Source organism: Raphanus sativus, unplaced genomic scaffold, assembly GCF_000801105.2.
Source record: "Raphanus sativus cultivar WK10039 unplaced genomic scaffold, ASM80110v3 Scaffold2680, whole genome shotgun sequence".
Lineage (NCBI taxonomy): Eukaryota > Viridiplantae > Streptophyta > Magnoliopsida > Brassicales > Brassicaceae > Raphanus > Raphanus sativus.
In genome coordinates this window covers 1-14,364 of record NW_026617988.1, presented here as the reverse complement: position 1 = coordinate 14,364, position 14,364 = coordinate 1, and the positions used below count along the sequence as shown (strand labels likewise).

Sequence of the window (14,364 nt, the reverse complement as noted above, 5' to 3'; positions counted from 1 at the left end):
ATAGAGGCTGCGAAGCTCACTCCGATGGTAATAAAAGTTTTGAGCTTTTTGGATAGATTGAGGCTTTGGCTTTGTTGGTGATGTGGTGTTTTGTGTGGCAGGGGATGTGTTGCTTTCTTGTGTGGTGGATGCAATCTTGGGAGCGTTAGGGCTTCCTGATTAGGCCAGATTTCCCTGATTCTGATCCTAAGTGGAAAGGAGCTGCTTCCTCTGTCTTCATCAAAGAAGCTGTAAGCTTTCGTTTACTCCAGTGCCTTCTTATTGTAGTGATCACTTAAGCTATCTATATTCTTACCGTGCTTGCAATTTGCTACATGATTTTTATCTTGGCATACTCACTTTTTTTATTTGGTCGGTTCTGCTTGATGGGTTGATGAAATTATAGATGGTTCCTCGTACTCTTATATTACTTTGGAGGCTACTATATGATTGATTTCATTTCAAGTATGGCTGCTCTAGTTTGAAACTAATTATAGCTTCCTGTATATATTACTGTGAATGCTGATTGCATGGTAGCTATTGAAAATCAAGCTAAAAACTTTGAATGTTGATCACTTTTAAATTTTGATGATGATTTCTTCTTAATGAGGTTGCATATAAGGATTTGGTTCGTTGTGAGTTGAAACGAGGTTTTGATTGTCTTTATGTGTCAGGTGAGACTTATGGACGAGGCAGGGTACGAGATAGGAAACCTAGACGCCCACTGATTCTACAGAGACCAAAAGATAGTCCACACAAGGAGACTATCCGATCCAATCTGTCCAAGCTTCTTGGTGCAGACCCTTCTGTGGTGAACTTGAAAGCTAAAACACATGAGAAAGTTGATAGCCTCGGAGAAAACAGAAGCATTGCAGCTCATTACTGTTATTCTCCTCATGAAGAAGTGAGTCGGTTTTTATTATCTTCTTTATGTCATCCGTCTCAAAAAAATGCTTATATGTAAATGTTAACTCGGTGTAATCACCCTTTTGACTTTAGATAAACCATCCATATATGATCAAATCTATAATACTCTTACTCCTCAATGAAACGTTAAAGTTAAAAGATTACTTCTGCCGCTTAAAAGATTATGCAGTCATGGTAAGCTTGGATCTCTGTCGCTCCCTCTCAGCATGTTTTTTTTTTTGCTAAGAAATGTGTTAGTGGGTTTACCCAACTTCGGCTGAACTGTCGCTAGCAGACAGATTGTTCATTTTTTAACCATGATCTCGAAACTCATGTACAGTTAAAAGATTAATTTTTTTTTTTTATGTAAGGTTTCAGTTCATAACTATTAAGAACTCTAGAAGCAGACAGATTGTGTGTAATCAAAAGTTTTTATTTTCGATAAAACTCATAATCTATAATTAATGGCGGAGTTCACTCCATCTAGAGAGGACACGTGTCCTTTATTAATAATTGGGGTTATGTTCTTTGATCTATTGACATGTGGGCTATTTAAAATTTGTGTATTGTTAAGTGTTTTGCCATAACGAAATGGGCTTGCTTAAAAATAAAAATCAATGGCCATTAGGCCTCTTGGTCCCTAATCTTTTAGGGTTTCCAACGTTTCAGATGAGTCCGAGAAACAGAGTGGTCCTTTGGGATTCCATAAGCAAGGAAGAGCGATTATTGGAATCTCTTAATCCGCCATGGCTTCGTCGGCGCTCTCTAATCTGATGCTTACCATTGATTAAAAGAAAACGAACTACTCGATCACTACCGTCCTCTCTGCAATTACATTGCTTTCACTTCCTCTGACCGCGAACCTCAGCTTCTAGAGACGATCAAGAAACCCTAAAGAGCCTCTGCTTCGATATAGAACAGGTCAGTCACCGATCCATCTCCCTACGCCCTTCTCATTTCTTATTACAAGGCTCTCTGACTTGTGGCAAGAAGAGGCTCTAACGCTGTCATGGAAGAGAAAAGGAAGTTTTTTTCCTGGTTCAGACAACAGGCAAGTAAAGTAAAGTAAAGTTTGAATGAAAAACAAAGAGAGACTTGAGGCTTAATTGTGTGTTTGTGTTTGTTTTGGAAAAGCAGGTGGTTGATCGTTTCAGGTTCTGTTATTATTGTCTTTACTTACATGTTGAAAGTACGCTGACAATTATTCTCTTAGTAGAAAAGCACAGGTATCCTAATCTCTTTGCTTCACTTCTTTATGAAACCTGAATCATATAATTAGTTGCCATTATATTTTTTAGGTATCGTCTTTGGTTATTACTCTGGTTTCCGTAGGGCGAAGAGGTAAGCCTTTGTTTTATGTATGTTGAATTCAGTTTTCCCATGATCCATTGTTGGTTAACATTTTGTTTTCTCTTTTTCTTTTTTATTAACATGGTTGGATCAAGAAAGTAGAAATGTTCTCTTTTGTGTTCTCTGTCATAAGCAGTATAAATACAGAATAGTCTTAAATGGAATATTATGATGTCCTTTAGCTATTTTACAGAAAAAAGCAATTCGTATGTTTGGGTTAAAACGCCTAAAAACCATGAGTTTTGGGAACCCTTTTCTCATAGTTGTAACATGGTAGAGAATCAATGAAGTATGTGCGCACGCGTGGGTGGGAGAAGAAACCAGTCACACGTGTGAATGACACGTAGAATAGAGGAAACTACAATTTTTGTATAGATGATTTTTAGAAGTTTAATTGTTTCTCTTTTTGTTGCAGGAGAAGAGAAAAAAAAGGCAGGCCTCAAATTTATCCTCTTTGAAAAAAGTTTAACAACCAACCAATCAAGACAGGAGAAACAACAGGGTTTTCTAATGGCAGCCATGAACTCCAATGTTCTCACATATTGTAGCTACGTAATCTCTGATGCTAACTCAGCAGAGCTGAACCAGAGAGCGGGTTTAGTGAATTCATCAGTTGGGTTTGGTCAGAAGAAACTTACAGTTCCTGTTATCAAAGCTGCTCAAAAGAGTTGGTGGTAATGAGGTTAGTGGAAGAAGATCTGCCTGGTTATCTTAGCTGCGACACTCTTCTCCTCTGCTTCCGCTAATGCTTGGGTCGTTGATGATTACCATGAGAAGAGCAAAGTGAACCAAACTGCTGTCCAAAAAAAAAAGAAGAGCAAAGCAAACTAAGAGTATATATTAGAGTATCATTTTTCGTTTTGATTATCTACCTAAATTTGGTTTGTAGAACCCATGTTTTGTGTGACTACATTTGAAGCTATATAAACAATGTTTCATATAAAGGCATGACAACATTTTTAGTCTTTAAGAAAAGGTGATGAAATGGCAAAAATATATTTGAACAATTTAAGTTTAGATGTGCATGTGATTAAATGTCTCTGTTGTGTCACAGCAAAAGGAGGGTCCGCTCCATGCCATTGCTGTCGATCGTCCTCTTTCATCCAAACTTCTGATTTTAGTTCTTCTAATGCACAAGTTAATAAACAAAGTTTTTGTTTGGAGAGATTCTGCTACTGAGCAGTTAGATAAAGTGACCAAGCTATTGGTAACTTATTTAAATTCAAAAAAAAAACTATTTCGGAGCTCATATTAGGCGTTTTTTTTCCGAAACAAATTTTATAAGAGTTAATCAACTACATGTGTGTCCAAGTTAATTTGATATTTAGCAGTACAAATATGAGAGCAGTTCTGAACTGAGTTTCTTGCCTTCTTGGGAATCAGTATATATTATTATGACATATAACCCCGCGCTTGCGCGGGGTTGACGAACCCTAGTAAGACGAGATAGAAAGAAAATTTTGTTCGTGGTGATTATAATTTATGGGTAAAAATCCATATGGTGAAACTATCATGGTTTGAATTCCGGTCGCTGAAATATTAACATTTCGACATTGTGAGGGATATAAGATCGATACATGACAAAACGTGACTAGTTTGAAAGGAGATGAGATCGACATGTGGCAAATGTGACTAGTTTAGACCATTTTTGTGGATTAGAATATTCTGCATAATTCAAAAAGAAAAAAAAATTGTGTTCATGGCTCTTGTGAATTATTTTGACAGGCGAGGTGTCAGATAAGCCAATCAGCATTCAAGTAGTCCAACCCGTAACGGAATAAAAAAATTTCACGGACCTTACTGTCATGGAATACAGTTCGTATATATATCCAGTTCGAAAAATATGAGCCTGCGACATTTTTATCTAAAAGCTCTTATAAATAAAAATGTCGCAGATTCATATTTTTCGCGACGTTCGATAGGGGATAAAACAAGCAACTGATTCCAAATAATTTTTATGGTAAACTTATAAAATTATGGTCACAAGCATCGATCCAAAACACGTAAAAATTAACATAACCCACTTTAATTTATTCATATATAATAGGTTTTACAGACTAATTGATTTGCGGGCTTATTGCAAAAGTGACTCAAAACTTGAATTCAAACAGAAAACTAACCTTTTCTTTTGACTCATTTTTTTTTTGAGTTTTTAACCCCACATCTGCATTTTATCTACGAAAATGCCATTAACCTTTTTTTTTTTTTTCGAAAATGGCTTCTTTACTGTCTTCCCTCATTTTCTTCAAGTATTTACAATATTGCCACTGCCATGAATGTGGGAACAACCTTGTACGAACTGTTTGGAGCTTTTATGCCCTTTAATGCACGTAAATCTCTTTACACTCTCTCTGTTTCAATTGTTATGAATAAAAACAACATTTCTTTCACTTTCTCTCCATATTCATCCAAAAACTGAAGCTTTGATTCAAAATTGTTTGGAGCCATATTCTTTCGTTTTGACTACGGTTGCTTTTCGTTTGAGGTTCTGGGTGGTTGGAGAAGACCCTGTGTGACAAGTCATCTCACCTAGTTTAAGGTACGAATTTGAATTTTTTCAAAATCTGTTCGCGTAGAAGACTTACAAGTAAGTCATCTGTATGTAGAAGACTTACTGATGAGTCTTCTGGTCCGGACGACTTAAACTAAGTCGTCCAGCTTTGTTTGGTGAAAAAAAACAGTCCAGACGACTTATATATAAGTCGTCTACGAGAAAACAGGCTAGTTTTGCATTTGACCGAATCGTGTCAGATCTTTGACTATTTCTGGACGACTTATTATTCAGTCGTCTCTCGGAAAGTTAAAATTTCAATTTTTATTAAACTAGACGACTTACGTGTAAGTCGTTTAGGTTAGTTTTGTAGTTGAAAAATAAAACTTCATAATTTAATTTTTACCAGACGACATAATATAAAGTCGTCCGTCAGAAGACTTAATTTAAAGTCGTCCGGGGAAAGCAAAGTCGTCCAGAATTTTTCCCAATTAAGTCGTCCAACCTTGCTTATCCCGGACGACCTTAAATTAAGTCGTCTAGCTGGACGACTTTTAGTTAAGTCGTCTGGAGAAAGTTAAATTTCAAGTTTTATTTTTCAATTACAAAACTAACCTGGGACGACTTACGTGTAAGTCGTCTAGTTTGAATAAAATATTGAAATTTTTACTTTCGAGAGACGACTGATTTTATAAGTCGTCCAGAAATAGTCAAAGATCTGACACGATTCGGTCAAATGCAAAACTAGCCCGTTTTTCGTAGACGACTTATATATAAGTCGTCTGAAATTTTTTTTTTAACAAACAAAGCCGGACGACTTAGAATTAAGTCGTCCCTTTAATTTTCAATTGCAAAAGTGACCTCTTTAGACGACTTACCTTTAAGTCTTCTGGACGACTTAAATCTAAGTCGTCTGCGATAATGTTTGTTGAACTTCTTCATTTTCTCTATGTTTACTAATGTGTTTTATTTTGAATATTTGCAGATGATTTTTAGTTACATGCAGTGTATGGGAATGGTTGTTGAGAGATTTCCGTTGGGATTTTGTGTGGTGATGATCTCAAAGGAGCAAGATTGTTTTTATTGAATGAAGATTCAACACATGCTGAACTTGTTGCAATGGCTCAAGAAGATTATAACCTGGACATGAGATCAGTGACTGTGGAGATTAGCTACTCATTACCAGCAGAATGATGATGACTCCAAGCAGTCCTCCCATTCATGTTACAAGTGATAGACAAGTTCGAAACTTGCTCGAGATACTCAAAACGCATAGAGTATGTCTTTGTGTATCAAGCCGCAGCAAGGTGGAAACGGTTTCAGAGAAAGAGAAGAAGCTGGTGAATGGGAAGAAGATGTGGTGATATGATGAAGCTGGTGAATGGGAAGAAGATGTTGGTGATTAATGGAGGCTGATGAATGTTTTGAAGATGTTGGTGATAATGAGTCTGTTGAAGATGAAATCAAGATGGGGAGGAGGAAAATGGGGAGGAGGAAAATGGGGAGGAGGATGCTGATAACACTATTGTTGGTGAAACGGATCAGAATGGTGGGGATTACAGTCTTTATGGAAAGGTTTAGATGAGGACGAGGGAAGATGATGATAATGTTTTGAAGAAATTGAAAAGACATATGCTAAGACAAATGCTATTGAAGGAGGAAAATCGGATTGTTACCAGCATCTATGTCAACCGAGTTTTGTTAGCAAGGATGCACTGCTTTCAGAGCTGCGGTTGACAGCAGTGAGGGGTAGGTTTTCTTTCAGAATTACAATCAACAAAAAACTCTCCTTGTGGCATATGTCGGGTTAGCGGTTGTGGATGGAAGATCAGAGCGAGTGTGGAACATGGGTCAAACACGTTTTGGGTAACAAAGTATGTGGAAACATTTATGCTCAATTGGAGACCGAATCGCTCAGCGGAGACACTGTACTCCAAGTATGTTGGTAGTCTTTTCATTGATCGTTTGGATCATTGATGGGATAACTCCACAGCATATCACTGATGCAATGAAGAACATGTTTGGCATGCGCTTGATTACACCACTTCATACAGAGCACTGTTATATGCACAGAAATTGGTGAGAGGATCAGCAGAAGAAGGGTATTCGCGTCTGCCTTCATATCTCGAGCAAATCTCCATTGCAAATCCTGATTCTATCACGGCTATAGAACTTGATTCTGAGAAAAGATTTAAGTATCTATTTTCTCTCTTTTGGAGCTTCTATCAAAGGTTTTAAGTATCAGAGAAGGGTCATTGTGGTGGATGGAACTCACCTAAGTGGAAAGTATGGAGGTGTTATGTTAGTTGCAGCCGCACAAGATGGCAATTTTCAGAATTCCCATTGGCTTTTGGGATCGTGGATGCTGAAGATGACCCTTCTTGGGAATGGTTTTTCACAATTGGCTAGTTGTATATCTCATGACAAGCCTCTGGTGATAGTCTCTGACCGGCACGCGGCCATTAAAAGTGCGTGTGAGAGGTGTTTCCTTGGGCAACCCGAGAATATGTTATTATCACCTTCAAGATAACATTGTCAAAGAAGTTAAAGGGAAACATCTCATGTACTTGGTGAAAGGGGCTGCTTATGCGCACACGGTTCACGATTTTTAACCGGTACATGCTGAGATACGGGTGCAAACCCGGAACTTGCAACGTATTTGGAGAGGCCGACGCCAAGCTATGGTCAAGGGTTTCTTGTAGGGGAACAGGTTCAACATAAAAACAAGCAACATCGCTGAATCTATTAATTCCGCACTGAAGCGAGCAGGATTTCCGATTCCGTTCCTGCTGGAGTTCATAAGGCAGAAGTTAGAAAATGGTATTGGAAAAGGAGACAAGATGCTTTGAGTCTCCCAACTGTACCATAGCCGGGGTGTTGAATACTTGCTTGCTGTTCGATCAGAGATAGCGGATACGATGACGGTCGAACCAATTGATGGATGGCGTTTCTTTGTCAAAGGTGGCAAATGGACTGTGCGGTTGATTTGGAACATGTAAAGTGTGGTTGTGGTGTCTATGGAGTGGAGAAATACCTTGCTCTCATGCTATTGCAGCTGGAACACATGCTGGTGTGCATATCGACACACTTGTATGTCCACTTTACTCAAAGAATCATCTGTATGCAGGATACTCAGAGAATATATATCCTATCGTGTCACAACATATTGAGGAACGAGAATGCTTTCCTCCAAACGTAAAGCGTGGTCGGGGAGACAGAAGAAATCAAGATGGCAATCTTGGTTGGGCTATCTAGGATGAGGGGGACACAACCCAGGAAGAAACACGGCACGGAGATGCTCAAACTGCAAGGAAACTGGCCATACGAAACCACAATGTACACAACCAGTTGACTAGTTGTCCAGACGACCTAAATATAAGTCGTCCAGTCTTGTTACCGTCCAGACGACTAATTTCTAAGTCGTCCAGTGTTTCGTCTACCTTCTACGAAGTCGTCCGTCTTGATTACCCGTCCAGGACGACTAATTTCTAAGTCGTCCAGTGTTTCGTCTACCTTCTACGAAGTCGTCCAGTGTATTAGACTACCTTCTACTATCCCTTCAAGTGTATTTTTTTAGACGACCTTTTACGAAGTCGTCCAGTGTATTTAAGTCGTCCAGTGTATTTAGTCGTCCAGTGTTTAGACCCTTCTACTATCCCTTCAAGTGTTTTTTTTTTAGACGACCTTTTACGAGTCGTCCAGTGTATTTTATTTTTAGACTACCCTTATTTTTTTAGACGACCTTATTTGTAAGTCGTCCAGCTGGAAAACCTTCCAGACGACTTATTTGTAAGTCGTCCAGCTGGAAAACCTTCAACGACTTATTTGTAAGTCGTCCAGCTGGAAAACCTTCCAGACGACTTATTTGTAAGTTAGAAAATCTATACAAGTTAGAAAATCAAATAAATCATACATGCCCACAAACATACAAATAGATTTGTGTAAACAAATAGTTCAAATATACAAATAGATTTGTGTATACAAATAGTTCAAATATACACATTGATTTGTGTATCTATACAAGTTTAAAATCTATACAGGTTAAAAAATCTATACAAGTTAAAAAATCTATACAATTGATTTGTGTATCTAATCATACATGCCTACAAACATACCACCATCCTCATTATCTTTCAGATGCTGATCAACAAGCTCCGTCCATATAGCCAAAGCCATAGTATATCCCTCATAGTCTTCGCATTGGACCTAGCAAAGTCTTTAGGGCTAAAGGGGACCCCAAGAGCATGACATTCAATGTACTTTGCAGCGTACACGCCACAATCACCATTGTTGGCCGTGGGTACATCTTTTGAGGAGTCTCTCATAAGTGTATCGCTCCAACCCATGCATCTGGTCTCCGCACTCCACAATCAGATAAGGGACCATCTCGAGAAAAGGCTCCATTATCTCATCCCATCTTTCTGGTATGGTAGTTGAAGGTATGCTGTCCCAGACGACTATGTGCCTCTTAGGGATCGATATCCAAATAGCCACCCATGTTTGTTGTCCAAGTTCAGTTGGCGCATAGATATCATCAATGTCCTCCCCCCACTTCTTGTGTTTGTTGGCAAATGAAGGCATTGATCCGTCATACAAACTCGCCGCCCCACTAGGTAGCATTTTTCCTAAACCATTGTGATCAGACGACGATGTTTTGAAGACCAGATACTGTTCTCTTCCAAGACTGGGTAAAGTTGTGATCCAGGAAGCACATTCGTCGCTCCGGAAACATTGTGGGTTCTCCTTTACCTCTGCCTCAGCACATTCATCCAAGCATCTATCTGCTGCATATAAAATAATACAAGTTAGAACCTTCCAGACGACTTACATAAGTCGTCTGGAAGGTTTTCCAGCTGGACGACTTAACAAATAAGTCGTTTGGAAGGTTTTCCAGCTGGGAAACCTTCCAGACGACTTTTTGTAACGTCCAGCTGGAAAACCTTCCAGACGACTTATATATTTACAAATCTATACAAAGACAGTTACCAGACGACTTATTTGTAAGTCTTCTGGAAGGTTTTCCAGCTGGACGACTTACAAATAAGTCGTCCAGCTGGAAAACCTTCCAGACGACTTATATATTTACAAATCTATACAAAAGACAAGTTACCAGACGACTTAAAGATAAGCAGAAGACTTACTACGTCTTCCAGCCATGCTTTGGATGTCCGGAGTTTTTGATACCACCAAGTTGGTGATGTACGTGGTTTGTCCTCTTCCTTAGTGAAATAATCACTGCAAACAAAAAAGCAATCAGTTTTGGTAGACTAAATCAAGCTATTATGGGTAAAGCAATCACTTACGGATCAGTTTTCAACCAATCAGCGAGCTCCTTCATCTTAGGTCTGTTTAGTGTGGGAAATGGATTATACTTTCCCACTCTAAGGAGTTTCCTTCTCTCTGCCGTATAAGGAGATATCTGCGTGGGAGCAGGTTTCTTCGTTCGTTCACTCCTTGCACGCACAGAAGCAGTGGGAGCTGTTTGGTCCAATACAACCAGGCTCGGTTCTGAAGCTGAAGCTGGATCGGTGGAAGCGAAGCTCGGTTGTTGATCGTTGGAAGCGGAAGCTCGGTTGGTCAGTGGAAGTGAGAGGAACAATCTCTTTGGAGGTGACACCATCTGCTTTATCCTCCGGCAAGATCTTATATACCGAGATCGCCTCATCTGCTGTATCCTCCGGCAACAATCTCTGCCAATAAAGAGAACAAGTTAACCCTGGACGACTTAAATAAAAGTTGGGAGAGGATTTGGTTCCTGCTGGAGTTCAGACGACTTATTTGTAAGTCTTCTGGAAGGTTTTCCAGCTGGACGACTTACAATAAGTCGTCTGGAAGGTTTTCCAGCTGGAAAACCTTCCAGACGACTTATTGTAAGTCGTCCAGCTGGAAAACCTTCCAGACGACTTATATTTTACAAATCTATACAAAGACCAGACGACTTAAAGATTTGATACTCACCTCTTTGGGCAGAGGAGAAGGCTGTTTCTTTTGAGGAGAAGGCTTTTTCGTTTGAGGAGCAGGCTGTTTCGTCTGAGGAGCAGGCTGTTTAGTTTGAGGAGCAGGCTGTTTCGTTTGAGGAGCAGGCTGTTTAGTTTGAGGAGCAGGCTGTTTCGCCTTTTGAGGAGTAGGCTTTGCCTTTTGAGGAGCAGGCTGTCTGGTGGGGGAGTAGGATGATTGGTTTGAAGTGGAGGCTGATCCTTTTTGAGGAGTAGTCTGTTTGTTACTAGCCCCGGTTTCTGGGGCTTGTGGGGTAGGGTGTTTTTTACTAACCCCGGTTTCTGGGGCTTGAGGGGTAGCCTGATTGGTGACACCAACCTTCTTCTCCACAGCTTCCAATCTATCGGAGATCTTCCTAATCTCCCTGATTGCACTTTTCTTAAACCCCTCTTTCATCATGTCACCTAAGTTCTTAAGTCCTTGAACATGTTTTCTAACTCCTCTCTGGTCACCCAACTAGCCTCTTCTCTAGCCTCTTCTGTAGCCTCTTCTGTAGCCTCTGTAGGAGCCTCTTCTCTAGCCTCTTTAGGAGCCTCTTTAGGAGCCTCTTTACGAGCTTTCTTCCGAGGTCTCTGATTGTCTTCCTCCACCTCCTCCACAACCATCTCTTTGGCTCTTTTCGATGGAGTCACAAACTTGGGTTTTGTACCAGTGACTTCCCAGCAATCCATGGTCCACTTCCACGGCTCCGATCATACATCACTTTAATGATGTTCTCCGCGGGCACGTCATCAACCTCAGAGTCCCATTTTGGCCACATTTCACTAATGTCCTTCTCAACAAAGTTGATCACGCGGGTCTGCAGTAATAGAAGAAGAATCGAGTTAGATATTTGAAACAAAATACTAAATAGACGACTTAATTATAAGTCGTCAACTAAGTCGTCAGCTGGACGACCTTCCAGACGACTTATTATAAGTCGTCTACTAAGTCGTCCAGCTGGACGACCTTCCAGAGACTTTATAATAGTCGTCTACTAAGTCGTCCAGCTGGAAGACCTTCCAGACGACTTATAATAAGTCGTCTACTAAGTCGTCCAGTTGGAAGACCTTCCAGACGACTTATAATAAGTCGTCTACTAAGTCGTCCAGCTGGAAGACCTTCCAGACGACTTATAATAAGTCGTCTACTAAGTCGTCCAGCTGGAAGACCTTCCAGACGACTTATAATAAGTCGTCTACTGTCGTCCAGCTGGAAGACCTTCCGGACGACTTAATTAAGTGAAGATGGAAAGGTACCTGACTCAAGATAGCAGCTTTCATGAATCTGCGGCCTCTGCTGCCGTCGTAAGCCAGAATCGGTGGAGACGGACTGTTTGCTCTGGTAGACCAATACTAGCACCCAATCCCGGAATAGCTTCGTACGCCCAGACCTGAAGAACTTGTATAAAGCCATCCACGGTGTACAGCCAGTAATATCTTTGTTCCACAAAGAGTCCATCAGCACCTTAAACGCGACTCTCCCCCATGGATAATTCTCAAACCTTTCTAAATCCATCACTAGCCTTGCGAGAGTAGCTCGTGTAGCGCTTGAGAACTTTTTCCCTTCAATGAATCCAGTGAGATGGAAAGGTACGCGAGTCGCTTGCGATCTTCCCTGGACCAATCCCCGCATCTTCAGTGCTGCTATTATCTGATCATACTTGGCCCAGCTTCCCGATGAACTCCCATCATCTCCCAGAAAGAAACCATCTGTGGGGTAACTTCACATTCTGGTGTCTCAAAGGTCCTCGATGTAGTCGCAGTTTAGACCAGTGATGTTTTTCAAACTCTAACAGTGAAAAACCTCGCAGGTTCTGGACCAACGAGACACCACATCTCGTACTTCTTCTTAATGTCCAGCTTTTAAACCGAGCAAGTGGTGAACCAGCCTTGAAGCCCAACCAAATCCCTGCTCCTTGAACTTGATGAAACTCCCAATCTCGACTCCTTGAGCTCTTCAAATTCAGCATCAGTGAGAGCTTCCCTAAGAGCAGTATGCAACTTCGTGTTATCCGTATGATACGAAATGCTATTGTGGGGTTCTGGCTCTTCCCCTAATGTGTATAACCTACGGGGGAGTTCTGGAATATCCATCCTTTTTGTCTGCAAAATAATCAAAGACAACAATAGAAGTCAGAACACAAGCTAAATCAATCACGCCTTAATTGTTACTCCAGACGACTTAGTAGACGACTTAAATATAAGTCGTCTAGAAAGTCGTCCAACTGGACGACTTAGTTGACGACTTATATTTTAAGTCGTCTGGAAAGTCTTCCAAATGGACGTACTAAGTCGTCCAGGTTTGAAGACTTTCCAGACGACTTACTTACAAGTCTTCCAGTAGAAAAATTTCAAGCGGACCTGATTAGTCGCAGAAGGAGTTCGAGTACTCGTCATTGTGGTTATAGATCTGAAAAAATAAACGTGAAACGGTGAGAATGAGTAAATTGAAAGAGACACGTTTTATGTTCATCTTTTCCACGAGTTTGATGACTTACGGCGTTAGGGTTTACAGAGAAACGGCGCTACGGTTTACAGAGAAGAAGCGGCGGCGCTAGGGTTTAGAAGAAGCGGCGGCGCTAGGGTTTAGAAGAAACGGCGGTGCTAGCTAGTGTTTAGAGTAAGCGGCGGTGAGAACGTTGGTGAGCACGGTGGCGAGGGCGACGGTTTGTTCGGAAATAGTGGAAGCGGGGGCGCTAGGGTTTAGAGGAATCGGCGGCGCTAGGGTTAGAAGAAGCTGCGGCGACAACGGTGAGAATGAAGTGAGATAGATAGCCGACGTTGAGACGATGGTTGTTCGGAAATAGTGGGATTCGAATCGCCTTGATATCGCCGGTGAGAGAGAACTGTTAGGGTTTCTGTTCGCGGAAAATGAAAAAAAAAAAAAATCACCTTATATATTGGGTAAATAATCCGGTTAGCTTTAAAAGTTACATTGGTAAACTTTAAGGTTTGGTCCGGTTTAGACGACTTATTCTGGCTGATATGTACATCAGACGACCTAATATTTAGTCGTCTGGGAACAGAAGACTATATTAAGTCGTCCAATACCCTAAAATGAACCCCTAAACTAAAATGACTAAATTAACTTACTAACCACGTTATAAAATCAAATTATACTTCAATAGTGTTTACTATACACAGAAATGAACACGCCTAGGTATTTTTAAAATTTTCAAAACCGGTTTTAATGCTTTCCAAAATCTAACCCTAAGAACACATACAATACTACAACATATGTTGATGAACATAAACTAAAGAATATCATGACTCACTACTTTCACTCATCTGGGCTGAAAACAATTGAAATTTGTTATATATTAATTTATATCTCTTAAGACATATGTTAATTACATAATTCCAATTTTTCACTTATCAAAATTTTTTTTTACAAAATTTTTAAATTATGTTTAAGAATAACTGTCCAGACGACTTAACTTAAAGTCGTCTGGACGACTTATTTTCAAGTCGTCTGTTTACAGACGACTTGCGAGGGGTAGAAACGTAAAAAAAATCCGTTTTTTTTTGTTTGTTCACAAAGAGATAGTTGTAATTTCAATAGCCTTTTAAGTTACTTTTGCCTTTGACCCAAGTTTGGGGTACTCTTTTGGGTTTGACTCCAAGTTTTTGAGTCACAATTGGTAATTCTCCCTTGATTTG

The 14,364-nt window shown here is 40.2% G+C and overlaps 1 pseudogene; it reads left to right on the top strand.

The window, feature by feature from the left end:
- The first annotated feature begins 8 nt into the window (after positions 1-8).
- LOC130505896 (2-C-methyl-D-erythritol 2,4-cyclodiphosphate synthase, chloroplastic-like) lies at positions 9-887 on the top strand (annotated as a pseudogene).
- The last annotated feature ends 13,477 nt before the right edge of the window (positions 888-14,364 follow it).